Source organism: Neophocaena asiaeorientalis, unplaced genomic scaffold (genome assembly GCF_003031525.2).
Source record: "Neophocaena asiaeorientalis asiaeorientalis breed wild unplaced genomic scaffold, Neophocaena_asiaeorientalis_V1.1 scaffold24, whole genome shotgun sequence".
Lineage (NCBI taxonomy): Eukaryota > Metazoa > Chordata > Mammalia > Artiodactyla > Phocoenidae > Neophocaena > Neophocaena asiaeorientalis.
Genome location: NW_020185317.1, coordinates 4,752,189 through 4,777,738, shown reverse-complemented (window position 1 = coordinate 4,777,738; position 25,550 = coordinate 4,752,189). Strand labels below are relative to the sequence as shown.

Sequence of the window (25,550 nt, the reverse complement as noted above, 5' to 3'; positions counted from 1 at the left end):
GGGTCATTTCGGCACTCAAGTGCTTTCAAGTATTCATAATCATATCTGTAGAGGTAAATGTTAAATATTTTGTATCCTATATTTTTGTTTTCAAACATTTTAGCAATAAAAAGAATATTTTAATTAAACAGAACCTGGTGTGGATGCCCAGAATGTAAAGTAAATGAAAGGGGAGTATCTCAGGGTGTGTCTTGGAGGTGGGAGGTTGACCAGGTGTCAGCATCCTCTGGCCTCTCCTCTCAACCATTTCCCCAAAACGCAGGAACTCTGGGCTTCCCTGGTGGTGCAGTGGTTGAGAGTCCACCTGCCGATGCAGGGGACACGGGTTCGTGCCCCGGTCCGGGAGGATCTCACATGCTGCGGAGTGGCTGGGTCCGTGAGCCATGGCTGCTGAGCCTGCGCGTCCAGAGCCTGTGCTCCACAATGGGAGAGGCCACGATGGGAGAGACCACAACAGTGAGAGGCCCGTGTACCACAAAAAAAACAAAAACAAAAACAAAACCTCAGGAACTCTATGGTTCTAGTCTATGGCCCCAAATAATTTTTAGAATCCTAAACATTTGACTACATACCGCTCAAGCAAATGAATCCAGGAAATAGACAAACACCATGTGTAGGTGACAGAGGTGTATCTTTGCCAAGGTGGAATGCTGTGGCCATGATGGGGCCCTGGCCACCGGTGGACCCACTCCTGTGCTGTCATGGGTGCTCCTATGTCCTAGAGGAGGGCAGAAACAATCACAGACCTGGTTTAACGCCCACCACCAGGGCAGTTGTCTCCTGACGGAGGTCCTGACTTTGGTCCTCGGGGCCACAGAAGCAAACGGTGAGGATATACCTTCTTTTGGATGTGAGATTGCCAAAACTGTTCTTGGTAAAATTCCCAATGAGTCATAACAAATGATAAAGTCACCCAGGGACAAGGCCCCATCTCGGGTTCTCTTTGCTTGTTTTAGGATTCTCTCCAAGGCAGAGGCAGAAAGCATCATGAAGTCATTCACACCCGTCCAAACATAAATTATTTTATTGTCAGTACAAACCACCCTTAAATCCCTGCTGCTCTTGGGGAGCAAGGCAGGTCTTAGCACAGCACACCATGGTGACCAGTGGCCTGGTTTGCTGGGAGGGAAGAGTCTCTGAGGAAGTGGGATTTTTGGTACTAAAGCCAGGGGAGTCCTAGAAAAACCAAAACGAATTGGTCACCTTACCACAACCCAACACATCACAAAAGTTTAGGGTGTTAACTGGCCACACTTAGGACCCAATGCCTTGGAGTTCACAGAGCACGAATCACTTTCATGTATTTTAAATGTACTACTTAACAACCAAGTCAAAGCATTGATGTTGCAAACTCAACTAATACACTCATTGTCTCAATGCAAAGAAACAACTTTATAATCCAATTAAATATGCTTGAATATTCACTTACTGCTTGTAATGGTTAATTTTATATGTCCACTTGGTTAGGTCATGGTACCCAGGTATTTGGTCAAACATTATTTCGTGAAGGTATTTTTTAGAAAAGATTAACATTTAAATCAGTAGACTTTGAGTGATGTAGACTACCCTCCAGACAGTGGGTGGGCCTCATCCAATCAGTTGAAGGATTTAATAAAAAGAAGACAGATGTCCTCTGATGAAGATTGAATTCTGCCAGCAGACTGCATTTGAACTCAATTGCTACTCTTCCCTGAGTCTCCAGCCTGCCAGCCTATCTTGAAGATCTTGGACTTGTATCTTCACAGAGATACACGTTGTGTGAGCCAGTTCCTTAAAATGAATCTCTCTCTCTCTCTGTCTCTCTCTCTCTCTGTGTGCATCTGTTTCTCTCTCTCTGTGTGTCTCTCTGTGTGTCTCTCTGTGTGTGTCTCTCTCTCTCTGTCTCTCTGTGTGTCTCTGTCTCTGTCTCTCGCTCTCTGTGTCTGTCTCTGTCTCTCTGTCTCACACACACATACACACACACACACACACACGTGCACACACATCCTATTGGTTCTGTTTCTCGAAGAACCCTATTATACTGCTAATACACAATTTAAGTCCTTCCTTCCAAATAACCAGTTTTACAATTACCAGGAATAATAAAAAAAGTCTTCACTAGAGACTAATATCCCGATAAAGTTGTTTGTTTGGGCCTTAGAAATTTAGAGGGATTTTCTAGCATTGCCTTAGAATTCTGCAGTAACTATTTTTCATTCCATAAATATTTATTGAGTCTTCCTATAGTTCATCACATCCTTGTGTAATTTGAATACAAAACTAATTTACTACGTGAACAGAAACTATGGGGGCAGTGGGTAGGGAGATCCTTTATAGATGCCCACTTTAGTTCATTGAGTATTGACTTGTCACATAGACTGGATTTTTTTGATTCTTTCGGTTCACTGTCTTTACTTTCTGAGTCTCAAGTACAGCCCATTTCATGGTCACCTGAACCTCAATCCAGTGATTATCAGTGTAGAGAGTTCAATGACAAAGTCTTAGTCTTCTTTTCTCTTTCTCTTCAATTCAGATTTAAACAAACTGATATGTATCTATGCTCCTCTCGGAATCTCCCCAGATTGCTTTTGTGGGTTTTTCTGAGAAGTTTAAGTTTTCTTCCTTTTACCCTCTACTGCTGTTGTATATGTGTTGTGTACGTAAACACACACACACACACGCACACACCCCATTTGAGGTTTTATTTAACACAAACAAAACGTGCAAAGGTCTTCTCATTTTCTTCGTTCCACACCTTGGTTCTGAGGTGGCTGATCCAGTTGACAGGAGGTCTGTTCTCACCCACAGATACATTTAGAACCTTCCAGCCAGGTGAGTCACATGGCTCAAGTGGCAACCTGCTCAAGTGGCATCGCTGCAGCCTGGACTGGTTGCACATCCCTTGATGACTCTGCATTTCTTTGTGGAAAATTGCTGGGCGAGCCTCAGCCTTGCTGAACATCAAGCACACTTTAGATTTTTAGCCAGTTCGTACCCTCAGGGCAGCATGTGCAGGCTCTTCTTGCTGTTCCAAGAACCAGTGTTGGAATCAAGAACTGGCTCTTGAATCACTCCTGCCCTGACCTCGTCCCCTCCCCCATCCCCGTGCTTCCCTTTATCAAGACTTACTGTTTGGACTGGTTTCACAGAAACACCTTGATTCTTCCCTTGATGATGAGAAGCATCATGACAGAGTCTGAGGGTGAGTATGATGCTGGCAACTTGGTAGTTGTCCCTTCACAGACATGACCCCTCCCTTGGGCTACTCCAACCTGAGATCCTGACTTTATTATCCTTACGGTCATAAGAAGTTCTTTCTTTTCCTGAAAGCGGGAACGCAATCCTGTCCTTTGGTCTCTTAAAAGGCTTAAAGAAGGTTAACAAACCAAGCTACAGCCCTTGCTGCTGCAGCCAACCCCTGGGCAGCACCGACACTCATTCATCCCCTGACCACCCATTCTAGATTTTCCTTACCCTTGACCAACACTTTGGTCTGGTTTGGTTGCTTTCCTGGTGCGGTGGCACAGACCTTCATTTCTGAAGTGTTTCAGCCCTTAGTTGCCTTATTCTTATCAAATTATTTTTGATGCATTGCCCTTTAATAGATATTATTGGACACAGATGAGCCAAGAGAAGTACCAGTGAATCCCCTGGGTTCTAGACATATTCCTCTCTGTACCAGCAACCCTCTCTCTTCAAGGGAATCATCACCAATCATGCCTGCCAGTATCGTAACTCTCTTTTTTGCCTACTGGTTCACTGGCATGTGAAGCCCAAAGAGGTCAGGTGGTAGTTTTAGCCCTCCGTTCAGTGCAACCCCAGGCCCAAGAGTTCCCACCCGGGGAGGCAGAACACCTTAATTTAGCAGAGACCGAGTCTGTGGGCACGAGAAGCTCAAATTCTGCAGGTGGGTCACTTGGAGTTACGGTGGAACAGGTCCAACGCTATACCATATAGGACATCTACCTATCTAATCAATCACACCATGAAGGACAGCACCCCAACCCTACAAGGTGTTGTCCCTTTTCTGGTACCTTAGCTGAGATTTCCAAAGGCCATTCCACTCTTCTATCAAGCTAGCTGCTTCTGAGTGACAGAATGCATTTTCAGACTAGTGAACTATACAGTCATGAGCCTGTTGTTGCACTTCCTTTGTTATAAAATTAGTCCTTTACTCTGAGGAAAGGTCACATGTATAAAGTTAGTAGATTCAGCGCTATGTGGGTCCTTAGATGGTGGTGTCGGCACAGGTACTGTGGGCAGGGAGGGCAAATCCATCTCCAAAGTATCAATTTAGGCAAGTATGAATCACTGCTCTCTTTAAGGTAGAAGGGGTCTGCTGTAATTGACCTGCCACCAGCTGGCTGGCAGGTCTTTCCAAGACTGAGGCCATACCAAAGGCTCAGTGTTAGTCTCTGATCCTGGCAAGTAGGGAATTCAGTAGCGACAGGAGCTAGCCTCAGCCTTCTTGAGAGGGAGTCCATGTGTTTTTGATCCATGCTTAGTTTCCCTTCTTGCCACATTGGTTTCACGGCCCCATTGCATGAGCACTGGATGACTCAGTAAGGAGCTGACTGACATTGTTTGTTGAGAGCTTGGTACGAGATTGCCGTTCTCTGGTACGTATTAGTATGTGATAACAGATCTGCGTGCGTTTTCTTCACTCCCATTAGTCTGTGTACGTACAGCTTTGGTATAGACATCCTTGTCTCGTGTCTTGTTCCGTCTAAGTACTGGCCATTCAATCAAATCACTTCCCACTGCTCAGGAGTCGGTATACATCCTTTCCTCAGGCCACTTCTCCTTCAATATGAAATGGATAACCAATGTATTGCCCTTAACTCTGCCCAGTGGAAGGATTTCTCTTAACCGCTTTCCTTCAGGGTCAATTTTGAGCAGCAGCTTACCCCTGGCTGGAACCAACATATTATACCATCCCTTTTGTGAACCAGGCCCAAGTCCTTTCTCCCTCTGACAGTTGCCATAGGGAACCCCCGATGATGCCATAGATGTAGATTGAAGGACAGGTACTAGTACAACAGAGTTAGGGAAAACGAGCCCAGGCCACCTGCGTCTGTAATTCACTCAGGTGTCCTGGACTGACTTTAGTCTAATCCTGAATGTACCTCTTCTATTGTGTCATGCATCGCTGTCGTCTCCACCCGGCCCTGTGATTTGGTGGATCTGATAGCACTCAGCTCACGATGAGCAGCTGTGTTTCACAGTCACTTGGTGTTCCATGAGGAGGTCTAAATTGTTATTTGGGATGAACATCGTGTTATTTTTCCAAATAGGGAGTTGTTCTCTGCCACAAAAGATGAAACTGTGCTCCAGAATCATGAGGGTCTGTGCTATGATTCTTCTAATGAGACTTTTCAGAGATTCTACGCAGTATTCTCACCCACAGATACATTTAGAACCTTCCAGCCAGGTGAATCACATGGCTCAAGTGGCAGAGAGGCCCTCACTGCAGCCTGGACTGGTTGCACATCCCTTTTGCCTCTGGGCCACTTTTGAAACTGGGCCTTCTTTATAGAGATCTGGTAGCCAAAGTGGCTGTCTGTCTATCCATCTCACTCCTAGGATGGTCATGATCCATTACCCATCACCAGCGATCCCTGTGGACCAAAGCACCCTCCGTGGCCAGGCTGTTCTGAGATGTTACCGTGATTATCAACCTGAAGGCAATGGGGCAGATCTTGAGCAGAACAAGACTTCAGATGAGATCATTACATTGTTCAGCACGAGTAGAAGTTTTTCTCCTCCGGGGAGGGAGAAGGGGCCATTTCTCCCAGGCAGGAAGGAGGGGCAGGGACATTTGGACATTCACGATGATCAGGCTTGTTCACTCAAATGTCCCCATTCTAGGTCTCAGGTTATTACTCTTCCTCTCCAGACCCTCACTTTGACATAGGAGCACGTTGGGCTGTGCATTTTGTCTACTTTGAAAGTTTGCTACCCTATAACATGCAATCCTGGACATGATTTTCTTCCTCGTATGCCTTGCAGCTGTAGGAGACAAGAGGATTTTAAAAGCTTCCATAGAGACCCTCTGGCTCTCACAGCATGCTGTAAGTGGGCAATTAGCTTTCCTGAGCCTGTTATTCCATTTTGTAAATCTTTCAAAAAGCCATCAAAAGCAGCTACTCCATAAGACAGTTCTGGTAATTATCACTTCCCCTTCATGTCAAGGAACAGCAGCCACTTGACACAACAATATCTTGCCTTCCACCTATACCACATACCAACTAAACCCAGGTGAATATTTTATCACCTGCATGCCAGGGATTAGGGGCTGCATGCCAGGGACATGACATCACTGCATGCCAGGGATTAGGGGCTTTCAGTTTACCACCACAAATGGGGATCCACACTTCTATCCTGAATGTCTGACTTCTAAGGGCACTCCCTATACCACTGTATTTGCCTAGGTTCTTAGAAAACAGAACCTGAGGCAAAATTTTCTGTGCTAACACTTAACTGTAGGGTGGCATCGCAGCAGGCAGAGAAATGAGGACGGGAATGAGGAAGAACAAACACAAGGAAGTGCATGACCTAGCTAGCCAGAGTTTCGCCACAAACACATTAGCTTCTCAGTCTTAAAAAGACATCCCAGGACTTCCCCGGTGGTCCAGTGGTTAAGAATCCGCCTTCCAATGCAGGGGACGAGGGTTCAATCCCTGGCTGGGGAACTAAGATCCCACATGCCGCAGGGCAACTAAGCCCATGCACCACAACTACTGACTACTGAGCCCACACGCTGCAACTAGAGAGAAGTCCGCGCGCCACAACGAAGAGCCCGCGTGCTGCAACTAAGACCCGACGGGGCCACACACAAAGTAAATAAATAAAATAAGGACATCCCCAGAGGGACAATATGAAAATAACTCCATTTGGAACAGTCTGTTGGGGGGAAAAAGGCAAGGAGTTTATGTGCATGGGGTCTCTCATTTCTTGTCTCCTATTGGTCAGAATTCACCCCATTATGTCAATTTCCTGCCACATCGGAGTTGTTTCATCACCCCCTCCAGGAAGACCCCGGAGCTTCTGAAGGCCCAATCCAGGCAGCGCGTGGTCACAGTCGTCTGTTCTCCTTAGCTGGTCACGTCTGTTGAAGCTTTTCCGTCTGTGGTGACAGCTCCAGCAACAGTGGCCAGGCCTTAAGACTGCAGCAATGGATGGGCTGCAGCCAGGCCCTTCCTAGTTAGGAATGAAGGCTAATGGCCAAAGCCAGGTTTTATTGAATAGGTGAGGATGAGTGGATCTGGGTGGCACAGAAACTAGGCTTAGCATATGCACTTTCCCTTCAAGGAAATAAAGCCTGATGTTAAAGTTAAGCCCACTTAACTGCATGGCAAGTTGGCGCTCTACCTCTTGTCATGAGAACCTTTCCCCATGTCAGAATTTCATAGGCTCACAGGACTGGAAAGCGTGCACATCATTTGGTTCAGCCTCCGTATTTTTTGGATGAGATGTGTGAGCTTTACAAAGCTTAGGTGACCCTCTCAAGCCAAACAGTAAGTGGAGAAGCGAGACCACCCCCCTCCAGCGCAGGCCTCATTCCGCAATATCACACAGATAAGGCAGGTGTAGGGCGGGGGGTTAGCTGGCACCCACTCTTGCCTTTATCAAAGTCTTTTGAAGGTGTCGGTTTAGTGAGGTGATGTCTAAGAGCTGCTGTAAGAACACTGAAAGAAAGATGTTATGTAATTTTGAAGTGCTGTTGTTGGTTTTGGAACAAAAAGTCTTTAAACAACACTAGCCTGGCTTGTTGGTGAATCACAGTGGGTGTTAGAAGGATCTGTGTTTCCAGAAGCAACACCTCGTCTTCAGATATGAAATAGAGTGTAATACAGAGAAGGAAGTGCAACAAACAAAGGTGAGTGTGTCATGTGGAGTTATTGGCTCCCTTGAATTCTAAATCTATGTTAACAACTCTCGAGGATTGGCTGGGAGGTCTTCTTCCTCTGTTCTATGTTCATGCCGAAGTGGAGGCATAACAGTCTGTGCCCTTTTCAGCACAGCTGTTGAAGCAGCATTCGTAGCTGTCATAAAGGTCAATGTGCACCTAGAGCAGAAACCCCTTGTTCCTTGAAAATAGCCTCATTTCTAGCCAACCTGCTCGCTTTGCCCTTGGTGGACACATTGACTTCAGTGACATCTGGAGATTCTTGCCCTCTTGACATGTGCACTGACAATGTAAAGACCTGAACTCTACCTTCTGACAGCTCCCATTTCTGGAGCTACAGAAGCTACACAGGGACGATGTTCTAATCTTCTTTCACTTTATGTTCCAAATAATATCCTAGGGAACTTCTTGTTTTTATTTCCTGTCGGAGAAAATTTTAAAAAAGTCATTCTGGCTTTGCTGAAATCAGTTTCCCATCATGTCTTACATTAGCCTGGCATCAATTTGCTTGAATATCTGCCCCAGTGCTGTGGGAGGGAACTGAGGAGCTGGCTTGAGTTTCCACAGGTGGATGCCAACTACGGTGTGCCCTGGCACTGCTTTCAGAGGCTTTTTGCCAAGCCAAAATTTCACTTCTGATTCCACAGGGAATCAAGCCCTGAATGAGAAGACAGCTATAGACGGGGGTGGGGTGGGAAACAGCATCTATTCAATCTGTCAGCTCTTCTCCTTATATCCCTTTCCAGCACAGAAAGATACATTGAAATACAACAAGAAAAATACAGATTAAATGCAATTCAGTGAAGTGTGAGAAAAAGCATAGGTAGTTTCCAGGCAAGACTGTCACATCAGCAGTGCAAGTAAAGCATTTCAACTAGTGTTTCCACCACAGAAAGGATGCTCGCTTCCAGGGACTGCCAGGTGGTACTCTGATGCTGGAAACCTCTCCTGGAATGGAAGTAATAGCACACTTTTGTGCCTGTAGAGTTTCCTATTTTACCCCTTTTAGCTTAAGAAAGGTTACTGCCCTTCTGTGGCACTGTGATGACGAAGACTTGGAAATATATAGTCATGCACTTCTTTGATTGTTTCCTGAATTATGCAGGGTATTCATTCCAGTGAATTCTACTTTGGAGGATTTCTGAAATGTCAGGGTCTATTACCTGCTTCCTAGGAGAATCCATTCCAGGCTTGCACAAGTATAGAGCCAAATAATCAGATTTCACCTACTCATGGAGACTAAGCCAGGACCGCAGAACTGGACTCTCTAGAAGTGTGATTTTTGGTTGTCTGTTTTGCTTTTTCTCCTTTTCTTTTTATATGAAGGAAGATTGTTGAACATACATGCCTCTCAGAACTGGGAGGTGCAGTAAAGCCTACAGAAATCCAGGAGGGGCAATCTCCTAGTCTTTGATAGATATTGGAGGACTTTCTGCCCCTCCTTGAATGTATACCCTTATGTATGGTCAGGCCACTCAAGATGGCTGTTCTCTTGCTCTCTGTACATCCTCTGCTCAACCAGCCCCTGCTTCACTCACACGAGCATCCAAGCTCTTAATTATAGGGCTTAATCAGTAACTGCCTACGTGCTGGCCCCCCACCCCCTGCCCCAGCCGCTGGTTTCCCTGGTAACTGATGAGCCTATCTGACATCAATTCCCCCTGTAAATGGTAGCCTCTTCCTCCCCTGAGTAGTGAAGATTGTTGCTACGTCCTACCTGCCACCCACCCACTATACATGGTACAGTGTCGCTCCAGAATCCATTGTTTCAGACGTGTAGGATCCTCTGTCCAATAAGCCATTGATATCTCTGTTGCTGTCTCAGGCTCTTTCTTCAGTTTTGAGGCTGGACAACTACAAGGCTTGCAGGCCTGTGAGGGTGCAGCCAGCCCAACAACTGGTAAGCCATCCATTGTTTCAGACGTGTAGGATCCTCTGTCCAATAATCCATTGATGTCTCTGTTGCTGTCTCAGGCTCTTTCTTCAGTTTTGAGGCTGGACAACTACAAGGCTTGCAGGCCTGTGAGGGTGCAGCCAGCCCAACAACTGGTAAGCCATCCATTGTTTCAGACGTGTAGGATCCTCTGTCCAATAATCCATTGATGTCTCTGTTGCTGTCTCAGGCTCTTTCTTCAGTTTTGAGGCTGGACAACTACAAGGCTTGCAGGCCTGTGAGGGTGCAGCCAGCCCAACAACTGGTGAGCCAGCCAGGAGGCCAAGGAAGCTCCGTGAGCATGGAGATGTTGGGAAATAAGGACGGGAACGGAAAGTTTCAGGAGGTAATCCTGAGGTGGCCATCCACTAGCATGTGGGGCCCTGTGGCAGCTGACCACCATGAGAGATGTCTTTCTCTTCTGCTGTACGGATGATATCCTGTAAACCTCAGAGCCTCTCTCCAGTTTAAAAGTAGCAGCCCCACGCTCATGGCTCATCTGACTGCACGGGGTGTGGCTGGTGAATACAGACAGAATGCAAGGACCTGGATTATCTATTAAATACTTGGATGTTTTCTGGTTGGGTAAGACAAGCATACCCCCAACCCACCACACCTAAAGAATTACAGACACAGGCTTCAGGGACATTAACTTAGGGAGAGCCATGTGAATTGGACGTGGCTAGTTACCCAGACGGATTGGTTGGGGCCAGTGGTAATGGCAAAACAATAAAAGAGTACCCATGGGCTTCCGGTCCCAGCTCTGGAGCGGGCAGAGCAACAAGAGTATGATGGAACAGCAGCTATATGCAGTCTGTGATGTGTTACAACAGGTGGAAGACATTACAAAAGGCTTACCTGAGTCCTCAAGCAACACAGAAAACTGCTGCTCGGGGTCTGGAACAGCTGTGTGCGACATACGGGCCTCCCATGGACATGGAGAGCGACCAAGGACCATGAAGTTCAGGAATGGGCCAATAAAAATAACATACACTGGCATTTCCACCTGCCTTACAACTCGACTGCTGCCGGGCTGTGAACGACTGAGGTGGGAGACCACTGTCTCAACACGTGGACCAGGAGGCTAGCTCAAGCCCTGCAAACTATAACCAAACATCCCAGGAGCAATCATCCCAGTGCCTACACCAAGTTAATCCAGAGGCAACTAGTCAACACAATTTGAGTTCAACTACTGACCACCAAAGGACCATTGCCAACTGTCAGTTAGGATGAAAACTCACTTTTGCTGTCCTCACAGGATCTACACCAGGTGAACACACTACAAAATGGCCCTGGTAAGGTAAGTCCCTGGTGGTTTGGGTTTGCCACCCCTTGGGGAATAGAATTTAAAAAAATGATGTACAGATTTCACCTGTCTTCTACCCGGCCCCACCTGAGACTACTAGGGTAATTAATCCAGGCCCCCTACTGGAGAAATGCACCAATATGTTAACCCTATTTTCCGTTTTTCTCCACTGTCTCTCCAGTGTCCAGTACTGGCTGTGGGGACTGAGTGTGGACAGAGGGTATGGAACTGCAGGCCAGGACAAAAACCATGTGCAGGGCTGGTATTATTTCAGAATGCTGTTACTGCTTGTATGCTACTTCACGGTCATGAACTTACCTGTACTGTGCCTGTTAAACATCTTACGTTTCATCCCTAGTCTGAGGGGAAGGAATCTGTTTGCAGACTGGGTGACAGTGGTGGTCTCACCTGTGGAAAAAGTCTGACTGCTGGGTCTCCAGCGAGATGCTGTTGTTATCCTCCTCTGGATTTCCATGAACACTTGACCCGAAAAGCATCTGGCTCCACAGTTTGCCCACCTCTTGGTGAATTACTATCTTTAGTCTACTAGGCGTCTTACTCCTAATACTCTTCAGCTGCTGCCATCTGTATTGCATTCGTGGTAATTGGTTGCGGTGCCCCTCTACATATCTGGCCCCAGGGATATCCCGGAAGAGGGGTGGACCAGGACGCTAAGGGTCATGCAGGGTATGTAGGGGTGGAGCATATGATCAGGCCATTCAAGATGGCTATTCTTTTGCTCTCTGTACATCCCTGCTGGACAAGCCCCACTTCACTCACATGACTATCCAAGCTCTTAATTATAAGGCTTAATTAGTAACTGCCTACATGCTCTCCCCCGACCCCAGCCCCAGCCACTGGTTTCCCTGGTAACTGATGAGCCCAACTGACATCAATTCCCCCTATTAACGGTAGCTTCCTTCTCCCCGGAGTAGTGAGGACTGCTGCCATGTCCTGCCTGCTGCATACCACACATGGCGGGTATTGCTCCAGGATCCTTCATTTCATACATGTAGGATGCCCTGCCCAGTAAGTCACTGATGTCTCTGTTGCTGTCTCCAGGCTCTTTCTTTGGTCTTGAGGCTGGACAATTACAGCGCTTGCAGGCCTGCACACGGGGTGCAGCCCAACACCTTAGTAGAGTAGTCGGGTAACAGCACTAGCAATAGATGTTCTCTTCAAGCACGCATTGAGGGTCCTGACCTCCTATATGAACACGGATGCAGAGTTATCTCCAAAATGAGCAGCAGGAATGTTCATGATCACTGTATTGGAGTAGATAAACTATCTTGTACATGTGTGTACAAAGGCAAAACTGTAGTATAATATCATAACTGGAATATTGACATACAATCTCTTGATCTTATTTATATGTATAGTAATGGTATCTTTAATAAGATAATTTTTAAATATATATATATATTTTAAGAAAGCCTCAGATATTTATGAGCGCATTAATCATAATACTAAAATGATAAAAACTAAAAATTATATTATGGCCTATTTAAAAAGCCAAATCTCAAGTTATTGTTGGGTGGTGAGATTAGAGTGATTTTTATTTTATTTTCCTTTTATGTCTATTTCTTTCTTTTCTACAGTTCAATATTACCTTTATGATAAAAATTAAACTTAAAAACCAAAACTTTGGGTATGATATGGACACAGCCTGAGAGTAAACATACAAACATCTAGAATGGTCAGAATTACCTGCAAAAGAGCCTAGCTTAGTTTTCTGACACGTGTTGTTACTTTGGTTGTTACTCCATCAACAGCGTAATATGTATACATATATTTTTTTAGTTGAGATAATTATAAGTTTGCAGTTGTAAGGAACAGGGCAGAGGGATCCTTTGTACACTTTACCCAGTTCCCCCCAGTGGTAACATTTTGCTAAACTATAGTATAATGTCACAACCAGGATATGGACATTGACACAATCTACTGATCTTATTGAGATTTTCCCAGTTCTACTTGTGCTCATTTGCATGTGTTCCTGGAGGTGCAGGCACACTTCTGTATCAAGTTCCATATGAGTTTACCAGCTGTGTAGGTCTGTGACCACCATAGTCGAGATACTGAACAGTCCCAGCACCAAAAGTATCTCTTATGTTGTTGCCCTTTTATCATTATACGCACCTCTCGTGCCACCTCCCCAGTTTCTCATCTCTGGCAACCACTAATCTGTTCTCCATTTCCAAAGTTTCATCATTTCAGAAATGTTATATAGATGGAATTATGTACCATGTAACCTTCTGGAATTGGCTGTTTTCACTCAGCATAAATCCCTGGAGATTTGTCCAAATTGTTGCAGCCATCACAATAGTCTGTTCCTTTCCACTGGGGAGCAGTATTTCATGTTATATATGTACCACAGTTTAACCATGTGCATGTTGGAGGACACCCGGGTTGATTCCTATCTTCGGCTACTACAAGTAAAGCTGCTGTGCACATTTGTGTACAGGTCTCTGTGTGACTGCATATTTTCATTTTTCTGAAATAAATACCCTAGGAATGCAATCGCTGAGTAATATGATGGTTGCATGTAGTTTTATAAGAAACTTCCAAAGTGGTTGTATCATTTTACATTCCCAACAGCAATGTATGAGTTACCCAATTTCCCCACATTCTCCCCAACATTTGGTATTGCCACTATTTAAATTTTAGTCATTCTGATATGTCTTAGTGATATCTCTTTGTGGTTTCACTGTGCACTTCCCTAAAGGCTAATGAAGTTGACCATCTTTTCAAGTGCTTATTTTCTATCTGTTTATCCTCTTTGGTGAAATGTCTATTAATGTCTTTTTTGCCCCTTTTCTAATTGGATTGTTTGCTCTTTTAAATCTTGAGTTTGGGGAGTTCTTCACATTATAGATATTAATCCTCTACCATGTAGGTAATTTGCAAATATTTTCTCCCAGCTTATAACTTTTCTTTTCATCCTCTTCATGTGAGCTCTCATAGAGCAAAAGTTTTAAACTTTATGAGGTCTGATTTTGTGGGGGTTTTTTTTTTGCTTTTATGGATGATGGTTTTGATGCCAAGTCTAAAAACTCTCTTAGTCTTAGGTCTCAAAGACTCTCTCGTTTTTTTTTTCTAAAAGTTTTGTAGTTTTTATGTTTTACATTTAAGTCTATGATCCATTTTGAGTTAATTTTTTTATGATGTGTGAGACTTCGGTCAAGGCTCATTTCTTCCTTTTCTTTTTCTCCTTTTCTCTCTCTTTCCCTCTTTCTCTCTTTTTCCTATGATGTCCAACTGCTCCAGCACCATTTACTGAAAGGCTATCCTATCTCCACTGAACAGCTTTCTCACCTTTGTCAAAAATCAGTTCGGTATATTTGTGTGGATCTATTTCTGGGTGTCGACAGCATTTTGACACAGCATCTGTTTCACATGGAGAGATAGAGAATGAGGAGTTACTGCTTCACTGTGCGTGAAAGAAGAGGGGTCTCTGTGGGGTTATTAGTGTAAGAGGGCCAAATGCAGAATCAGTGAGTAAGTGCAGAACCTGGCTCACAAAGGAAAAATCTGCCTGGCAACTGTTGAAACATCAAGCCTGAGCTTTAAAAAAAATAATAAATCAATCTTGCTTAAGGCATACAGCAGAAGACTGTGGTCAGTTCTCTGCCTCCCTATTGTCTTTTATTGTTTTATTACTTAAAGGAGATGGGACTCTGATTCCCCACTACTTTCTGTTACAGATAATCAAAGACTAATTTTTAGGATATCTCTTTGAGCTCTCAGTGTTTCCCAGAGGCTATAATTATCACCTTCAAAGAAGTGTTTCCTCCCCTTAACACCCTGCTGTCCATGTATTTTTCAAGTGTCCAGACAGGTGGCTGAGTGGGGATGCCTCTCGGGGTTTTCATGCGAGTAGGTCACCATGAATCCAGGGTACCCCATGAATCATCTTTGAGAAACCTAGCCCTGACTCATCTTACGTCATGCAGGTGCCTCATAGTATTTTCTCTGAATCAGTATGATTAAAATGATTTTGTCCTGAACTTATTCACATTCTTTGATCACTTGGAGAGGTCTTTGAGGGATAAACTGATTATAACCTGGAATGCTCCCCAACCATAGTTACTTTCATCTTCACTCTCTCCACCTTTCAATGAGTTTTAACTCCTTTTAATCAGAATAATCTATAATACAGATGGGTGCACAAAACACTTTATCGTTTCTTAATATAAAGGGAATAAATCATCTCCTTCTCTGTAAGACACTTACACCATCCTGTCCTTTTTTATTTCCCCCTGGGAGCCTCTTCTGCCCTGTTCATGTGTCTCATAATGCACATGGGAAAAGATGCCTGTCTCTCTCCCTTGGTATTTCCTCTTCTTCATTATATTTTAATCATATTTCTTTGTATCTTCCTTTCAGTAGGGGTAATGAATTATAATTTTGTGGTTTGAAATATTATTTATGAGGACTAAGTATATGTTTCCGTCATAGATCCTTAACATTTTAGCTTCTTAACTACATGAAAATGGTTTCAACATGCAATTCAAATTAAAGCTTTGTAGTGGACAAAGGGAAGGCTTCAGGTCTATCCTGATTGGAGGCTGTTAGCATGAGAAAGCTGTAAGCTGCTAACTAGAATTGTGGAATTGCTGTGTAATTGGTTAGGGGTGCATACTTGACTTTCTCTGGTTGATCCTGAGTTGGAATTGAGGCCAAAAATGATGAAAGGTGTCAGTTATTAATCAAGTCCTGACTGTTTGGGGCCTATTACTACAGGGGTACCGTTTAGGTTCATGAACTGATGGCTAGAGGTAGTAGTCTGACTTCCTGGCCTGCATACTAGGCTGGCTTTCTGGGTGGGTTGCTGCAGGTTGTGGGTCAGAGTCCTATTTATATATATATTTAAATATATTTATACATATATTCATATATATTTTTTAATATATTCATAGTTTTAATATATATTTGTCTGTTTGTACAGTCTCTCAAGAATTTAAGCAACTTATCTTTTTTTGTTTGTTTGTTTGTTTTTTTGTTTGTTTGTTTGTTTTTTGCGATAAGCGGGCCTGTCGCTGTTGTGGCCTCTCCCGTTGCGGAGCACAGGCTCCGGACGCGCAGGCTCAGCGGCCAGGGCTCACGGGCCCAGCCGCTCCGCGGCATGTGGGATCTTCCCAGACCGGGGCACGAACTCTTGTCCCCTGCATCGACAGGCGGACTCTCAACCACTGCACCACCAGGGAAGCCCAGCAACTTATCTTTGAACAGATAAAAGAATTAAGATTCAGACTCATGATGCAACAAGAGTATGAGTTTTTATCACTTCAGTATACTCTCTGTGAGAAAGGATTCCCAGAGAAAAGGTGGCAGAGATAACCAAGTTGGCAGATATGGTTGCATTTTAGCTGATACCTGCCGCTGGACACTGTTAGTTGCTCATCCATCCAGCTCCCATCTTCCTTCCTAACTAAACTCTGATTTTATTCAGGTATTAAGTCCCTTTGCCGTGCAGCAGGATTGAAGTTGACTCCTTCTCCAATTCCAGGAACCCCGATTTTTCTAAGCCAAACAGCATCGGCATTGCCCTGGTCACCTTTCCCCCCTGCTACCCCACCCCAGGCATAAACATGTGACCTAATTTGGCCCAGAAAGAATGGAAAATGGAGGGAGGAGTCTCTTTCTTGTTGGGTGGCAGCAAAGGAGCACATATGCACCCTTTACTGCTGGTTGCCATCACTGACCGTAAGGGCAAAGAGCTTTAGGTGAAGTCAGTGCTGTGGGTAACAGAATCAAAAGACAAAGAGAACCTGGGTTCTCCATGATATCGGTGAACCATTGACGACCAACTCTGCAGCTGCCCTTCCTATTGACTTCTGTTACACGAGATAATTTCGTCATTGCTTAAGGCAGTTTGAGTTGGGTTTTCTGATACACAGAGCCAAAGCATCCTAGCGAACACAGCAGCCTAGCAATGAGTCTTTGCCTTCATACTCTGTCCCAAGTCCAGCAGTAAACTTTTGAACTTCAATAGAGCAAAATGGTTGAGAGCCATTGCCCTGGACCCAGAATGCCTGCGTTCAAGGACAGCTCCACTTCTTTGTAACTGCTGACCTTGGGAAAGCTACTTAATTTCTATATGCTTCACCCTTTTATTTAAACTGGAGATAATGATGATACCTAACTCGTAGGATGATTATAAGAGGGAAAATGTGTCAAGTGCTCAGAATAGCGCCTAGAACATTATAAGAGCTGTCAAAGTGTTCATTGTTGGTATTGATATTTAAAACAGTAAATATTCCCTAAATTTTCTTCCAGAGTTTGGGGGGTGGGGGTGGGGGGTGGAAATACTTACCATTTAAAACTTTAAATCATTTCCATTACTGAAGTAGCTGTATCCAGTTCAGCTTTTTCACCTCTGCTTCAAATGTGTAGCCAGGCTCCAGCATCCCAGGAGCAATCAGATGAAAAGGGGCCACTCTTTGCCTCCTTTCTTTACATGCCTCCTGTTCTGACAATTGATTTCAACGTGTTCAACAGACTCACCTTTGCTTTCATTCTCTGGCTCTTCTAATGTTTTCTAACATTTTAATAACTGACAAGTCAACATCTTTCCTTTAAAAATTGCTGAAAACCCACCACTTTTAGACAATGTGTTCTGAGGGAGTGACAAGTAGTCCCCTCCTGGTTACACCAGTGCTCTGTCTCTTTTCCATGGGGAATGTTCAACCAGGAAAAGAGAAGCTACTACCTAAGTGCTTACTCTGCACCAAGTACTGTGTTAGTTGTTTTCACTACTTTTTTAGAGTTTTCATTGGAGTATAGTTGATTTACAATGTTAGCTTCTGCTGAACAGCAAAGTGAATCAGTTACACATATACATACATCCACTCCTTTCTAGATTCTTTTTCCATATAGGTCATTACAGAATATTGAGTAGAGTTCCCTGTGCTCTACAGTAGGTCATTATTAGTTATTTATTTCATATATAGTAGTGTGTATGTGTCAATCCAAATCTCCCAATTTATCCCTCCTCCCCCTCTACCCCCTGGTAACCATAAGTTTGTTTTTAACATCTGTGTTTTCACTATTTCTTGAGTAATATATTTCTATTAATGACATACACACAAATTGGGTGATTTTTTTTAAAGAGTTTTGTGTCAGAATAACCTGGGTTATGTATGACTAACAAATAATTCCCACTTTTTGTTGGTTTAAAATAGCAAAGGCATGTCTTTCCTTTCAATCTACATGTCTTTCTCAAGTATGTGGGTTGTGGAAACAGTGCTCTATATCAACAGTTGGCATACTTTTTCTTAGAGGCCCATTTGGTAAACATTTTAGGTTTGCATATTATACAGTCTCTGCCTCAACAATCTGATTCTACCATTGCAGCTTGAAAACATAGGCAAATGGATATGGCTTTATTCCAATAAAACTTTATTTATAAAAGCAGGCAGCCAACCCAGGGGCTGTAGATTGCTGATGCCTGTTCTACATTATCCTCACTCCGACACCTAGGCTGGTAGAGGCTCCCTTGTTTGGAAGGCACCCATCATGGCAGCAGGGAGAAAAAAGATCACGAGGAATCGTGCACCAGGTCTTAAGTGCTTCACCTGGGAGTGACCCATATCACTTGCCCTCATGTTTTATTGATGGTAGTCAATCATACAGCCACACCTGAGTTCAATATATGGAGGTAAGGAAGCACACCTGTGAGCCTAGACGAGCAGAATCAGGAAGATGACCAGAAACACAAGCCCTGGTCCTGACTATTGTACATTGCGTCATTCTGCTGTTCATCTCTTTCTGTGGCTATATTTTTGCTGAGCTTTATGTTCCTAGTTAAGGAATGGTTTACTCTATGTTCTTACAGCTGTATTACTCAGTTTCTGGATAAACCGGGCCTCTTTTTTTCCTGCTTTTCTCGTCCAGCCTCTAGGCTTGTTATTACTCAGCAAGCAAAGCACTAAAGAGCCAGAGGGAAAGAAGCGTAAAATGCAAATTCATCCACCTCAGATGTGGCTCCTGGGCCTTGTACCATCCACCTAGGAAAGTCCCCACTGAGGGCCCACTGTCAGGCTTGGAGGTTGCAGAAATTTGCATATGACCATTATCTAATTAACACAATATTCAAAGTAACCGTTTTTTGAGGCAACGTCTGGCCTGTGTTGAACAGCTCTGTATGTTAGAAGCGTGTGTGTGTGTGTGTGTGTGTGTGTGTAGGGATGAATATTACAAAATCAGTTTGGTCAGCTTCTCATTACTGTCTCCTTTTCCTCTATTTCCTCTTTACATTTTCTCTCCCTTTCTTCCTCTGGAGCCCTTATGTTTTCAGAGAGTCAAAGATAGGTTGGAGGGAGTGGGAATTAAGGATTTTTTTCTGGTTAAAATATGTCCCTGGCCTATGGACCTAATCATACCTTCCTCCAAATTTCTTTTTCTCCATCATCCATTCATCTATCCATCCAACACCTAAATGAGGACCTATGATCTGCCAGGCTCTATGTAGGCAGGTAACAGGGATATAACTGCATAAGAACAATACAGCCTTTGCCTTCACAGTGCTGAAAACTTTTGTGGGGAAAAAAATGTAATAATTGGTAAAAGAACTGAAGAAGCCTGGAAGCTGGGGATTGTGAGGGAACGTGTGGTGTGGGCATCTATCTCCTGGAAGGTAAAGCATTAGAGGGGAGAGTTCCTGTTACTCTATGTGAATGAAGGCACTAGTAAGGGATTTTATGCACGAATGCTTTTGTTCTTTAACCTTTTGCTTGCACTGTTTATGCCATTGTTATCTTTAGCTCTGTTTGGAGAATGGCAAATAGCCAGCAAGTTCTCGGTTGATTTCCCATTTGCAATATGTTTCTCATTTATCAGGTTTTAGCTTAAAGATCAAATTGCCTTTAGGCCTACTTCTGATCTTTGCCAGAAAAAGCTGGCTCTTTCTCCACTCATCTGTGTAAAGCATTGCTCAGGTGAGAATTTTCACATGATTTGAACAGAAGAACTAAAACTTTCCGGGAAATAAAGAGAGCAGGAAGGGCATAACATTTATTTTGTTGCTTTCAAGGCTCAAGATATTATTTTGTGGTTTTCTTTTAACTTTTTTATTTTGTGGCAAAAATGTATACCTAGTTGGCATGCTGACCAAACAAAATGAATACAATACTTAAGTATAGAGATACTTTGAGAAAATTATTCTTACATAAAATCAGCACATTAAAAACAACAGAACCATATCTGGTGAAAACTCATTTATTTTGCAACCCGGAAAAATGTACTATTCCATATCACAGAATTTCCAGAAAACTTGCTCTTTTTGCATGCTCTTTTGTGAGCAAATTTTCTTTAAAAAGCGAAAGTATTTGGATTAAAATATTTCTATGATGTTTCCTATCTCTTAAACCAAACATAATTTATTCTTGATGACTCCAAGCATAATTACACATGAATTCAGATGATTCTAATTTTCTGTAGCATATTGATACCCTTGGAGCCTACCTAAGAGGTCTGGGACAATTTATCTCAATAGGTGTGACTAGAATGCTTTACTTTAAAAGTATTTACAGGAAAACCTACTACAGGTTTAGTTGTTTGTGTTTTCTGGGTTTCTTTTCTTTTTTTTTTTGGTGTCTTGTTAGGGGTGTCAGACATCCCTTTTTCCAGGTTTCATGTATCTGCTTCTAGTAACCACAAAACTAATAATTTATTACTTTTGTTTTTGTTTTTGTTTTGCGGTACGCGGGCCTCTCACCGTTGTGGCCTCTCCCGCTGCGGAGCACAGGCTCCGGATGCGCAGGCTCAGTGGCCATGGCTCACGGGCCCAGCCGCTCCGCGGCATGTGGGATCTTCCCGGACCGAGGCACGAACCCGTGTCCCCTGCATCGGCCGGCGGACTCTCAACCACTGCGCCACCAGGGAAGCCCAATTTATTACTTTTGATTTATGTTGAACATATTTATTAGAATAAACTTGGATGCATATAACATTTAGAACAAAAGTAATAGCAGCTAAAACAAGATAGTAGCTTATTTCTGTCTCATGTGTAAGAAACCAGAGATAGGCAGTCCAAGATGAGTAGGACACATCTTGAATTTCTTGGGGATTCAGTCTCCTTCTAGATCTCCACTGCAACATCTTTAGGCCATAGTCCTCATAGTCACAGTCCAAGAAGACTCCTAGAATCATCATAGCAAGGCAGCCAGCAGATTGGAAGGTGGGAAGACAGAAGGGCTGGGTCCCACTTTGTGGGATACTTCCTGGGCGGCCTATAAAATAACATTTCTGCTTGTCTTCCATTGGTCAAAAGTTTATCACCTTTATAGCTGTAAATATAGTTTTTACCTGGCCGCATGACTTCCCCTGAACAAACTTGAGTTTCTGATACTAAGTAGAAATGGAAGAATGGATGCCGGGGCCAACCACTAGCAGCCTCTGCCATATTCCAATACCAAATATCCAAGCCTCTTAGAAAATTGTGTAGAGGTCTTGAATAATGTGGGTTTCTCCTAGGAAGTAAAATGAATGGCGTTTAATGCATGGACTTATATGCCTTAATCACTACAAGGCCTCTGGAAAATTTTCCAGATTCCCAGCTGGGTTCTAAATAACTAAATTCATTACATAAATGGCCTTTGAACAATGGAGGTGCTATTGTGGCTGAAGTGAATACTTACATATAAAATCCTTTTCTAGAATTCAAGAAATTCTGCTTTGCCATATCGCATAGATGCATTCCAAATGCGGGAGTTTCCTCTCGAAGTATGTGCCTCCAGTGTGTGCAGGAATTGTATGTGGCCTGAACAGTTTAGACCAGAGCCTAACATTTGGTTACATCTACTCCCCTTTTCACTGTTTCTCATCTTATGGAAATTATGCCAGGACCTACTAGAAATAACTTTTTCACATTACATAATTCCTAGAGTATAAGAAAAATCTTATATTTGGTTTGTTTTCTACATTTTGTCTCTCTAAATCTATTCCTTGCAATATTTGAAACTTTGCAGTGAAGAAGATGAAGTACTCATGAAAACAGGATGCCAATTTGTACATTTAATATATTTGTGTTTGGCAAGGATCACTGTGGGCATTATTTTTGGTTCCCTGGTATTTGGTTTAAATTAAAAACATTTGCATGGGGACCTCCTTGGTGGCATAGTGGTTAAGACTCTGTGCTCCCAATGCAGGAGGCCCGGGTTCAATCCCTGGTCAGGGAACTAGATCCCACACGCATGATGCAACTAAGGAGCCCACCTGCCGCAACCAAGACCCGGCACAACCAAATATATAAACAAAATCAATATTTAAAAAAGAAAAACAGTTGCATGAGCTAGACGGGTGTCTGATCTAGAATGGGGTCTCCTGCCCCTGTGCCCTTGAGTGACTTAGTTCTCTGGGTAACTCTCATGGCAGCACACATGCTCTTCTGGTGAATTATACAGGCTGGATTTTAACTGCCCTGACCTAGCTGTGCCCACAAATGTGACTTTTGTATGTGAAGCAAATGTGGAAAGTGGAAACAGAGTTTAGCTCACTACTGGGCTGATGAGCAGCTGCTGTGCACCAATACAGCTGCACTGGTTGTTTACAACTGCCCTACCAGATGTCAGATATTTTGAATATCTCCCCTAATAAGGATTGGATAGATCTTCCTAATTATATGCCAGGGACTCACCAATGCAAGATTTCCAGTGCTTCTAGAAGTCCACCCCACACACCATCTCCTGCACCTCAAGCTGTCTGCGATTCCCAGCCAAGCCTGGAAAGAGGTGCCTGCACTGGGCAGATGATGCAGTTCTCTGTCTTCCACATTTGACATAATGACCATGGTTCACTCTGTTTTTACTCCAGCATCTCTGATGGCCATTCCTGGCCTCAATATGTTCACATGCAGTCATAACAATGGGAGTAAATGCTTTCTTGACACACCACTAAAAGGAAAAGGTGAAATAACAAGACAGCTTAGGCATCTTCCTTCTGCACCTTCTGCAGGCATCTGCCTCCTCTGTGCGTCCTGCCTGGTCTCTCACGTATTACTGCAGGGGAATAATCTGCTAAATGCTGGGGAGTTATGGAAATAAATGCAAGTCAGTCCCTGCCCTCAGGTATTTACAGTCCAGTGTGGAAATGGTGAGAGAAGCCACAATGATGGAAGATGAGGGATCTTGACCTAACCTAGGCCCTCCTGCAAAGGAACTTGAGTTAAGTGAGGGGAGAAGAGAAAGAATGGGTATCTTAGTCTGCTCAGGCTGCCATAACAAAATATCATAGACTGGGTGGCTTGAACAACAGAAGTTTATTGTTTCATAATTTTGGAGGCTAATAGTCCAAGATCAAGGTTCAAGTCAATTTGGTTGCTGGCTGGAGCTCTCTTCCTGGCTTAACAGACAGCTCCTTCTTGCTTGTCTTCATGTGGCATTTATTGAGTCTGTGCACTGGGGGGAGCAAGTTACCAAGCTGTCTGGTGTCTCTGCTTAAAAGGACACTAATCCTGTTTTTTGGCCCCTCCCGAATTCTCCTGGTTATTTTTTGGTGGCAGAACCTCATTCTTTATCGCGACCTCCTGTTATGAGATAACTCAGGCAAGTGGTTATTATCGTGCCTGGCCAAAGTGGGCAGTTTCGGTCAATGGTTCCATAATATAGGTAATGTTCCATTTTGTGGCAGCTTCAGCAGCCTGGATCCTGGAATGAGGATGCAAAGCTGAGCTCCCAGCCAGCTAGCAGTGGACACTAAGTATAGTCATGTAACCAGCACACAGATTCAAAAATAAGATGTTACCAGCAGCAGAATAAGCCTGATCAAACTTATTCAAGGCAGCTGTCCTCCAACAGCTGTGTGGCTGACAGGGTCTTGGTGCTCCAGCCGGCTGTCAGGCTTGAGCTTCTGAGGTGGGAGAGCCGAGTTCAGGACATTGGACCACCAGAGACTTCCTTGCCCCATGTAATATCAATCGGTGAGAGCTCTCCCAGAGATCTCCAGCTCAATGCTAAGACCCAGCTCCACTCAATGACCAGCAAGCAATAGTGCTGGACATCCTATGACAAACAACTAGCAAGACAAGAACACAACCCCACCCACTAGCAGAGAGGCTGCCTAAAATCATACTAAGTTTACAGACACCCCAAAACACACCACTGGTTGTGACCCTGCCCACCAGAAAGACAAGATCCAGTCCCACCCACCAGAACACAGGCACTAGTCCCCTCCACCAGGAAGCCTACACAACCCACTGAACCAACCTTAGCCACTGAGGACAGACACCAAAAACAACGGGAACTATGAGCCTGCAGCCTGCAAAAAGGAGACCCAAGACACAATAAGTTAAGCAAAATGAGAAGACAGAAATACACAGCAGATGAAGGAGCAAGGTAAAAATCCACCAGACCAAACAAATGAAGAGGAAACAGGCAGTCTACACGAAAAAGAATTTAGAGTAATGATAGTAAAGATGATTCAAAATCTTGGAAACAGAATGGAGAAAATACAAGAAACGGTTAACAAGGACCTAGAACTACTAAAGAGCAAACAAACAATGATGAACAACACAATAAATGAAACTAAAAATTATGTAGAAGGAATCAATAGCAGAATAACTGAGACAGAAGAACAGATAAGTGACCTGGAAGATAAAGTACTGGAAATAACTACTGCAGAGCAGAATAAAGAAAAAATAATGAAAAGAATTGAGGACAGTCTCAGAGACCTCTGGGACAACATTAAATGCACCAACATTTGAATTATAGGGGTCCCAGAAGAAGAAGAGAAAAAGAAAGGGACTGAGAAAATATTTGAAGAGATTATAGTTGAAAACTTCCCTAATATGGGAAAGGAAATAGACAATCAAGTCCAGGAAGCGCAGAGAGTCCTATACAGGATAAATCCAAGGAGAAACACACCAAAACATGTATTAATCAAACTATCAAAAATTAAATACAAAGAAAAAATATTAAAAGCAGCAAGGGAAAAGCAACAAATAACATACAGGAGAATCCCCATAAGGTTGACAGCTGATTTTTCAGCAAAAACTCTGCAAGCCAGAAGGGAGTGGCAGGACATATTTAAAGTGTTGAAAGGGAATAATGTACAACCAAGATTATTCTACCCAGCAAGGATCTCATTCAGATTCGATGGAGAAATTAAAACCTTTACAGATGAGCAAAATCTAAGGGAATTCAGCACCACGAAACCAGCTTTACAACAAATGCTACAGGAACTTCTCTAGGCAGGAAACACAAGAGAAGGAAAAGATAAAGATCTGACTGTAAAAAATACATATGGAGGCTAAACAATATGCTACTATATAACCAAGAGATCACTGAAGAAATCAAAGAGGAAATCAAAAAATACCTAGAACTAAATGACAGTGAAAACATGATGGCCCAAAACCTATGCGATGCAGTAAAAGCAGTTCTAAGAGGGAGTTTTATAGCTATAAAATCCCACCTCAAGAAACAAGAAAC

At 43.5% G+C, this 25,550-nt stretch overlaps 1 pseudogene; it reads left to right on the top strand.

The window, feature by feature from the left end:
• Window positions 1–12,101: 12,101 nt before the first annotated feature.
• Window positions 12,102–25,550, top strand: part of LOC112392134 (transmembrane protein 216 pseudogene) — a 35,652-nt pseudogene continuing 22,203 nt past the window's right edge.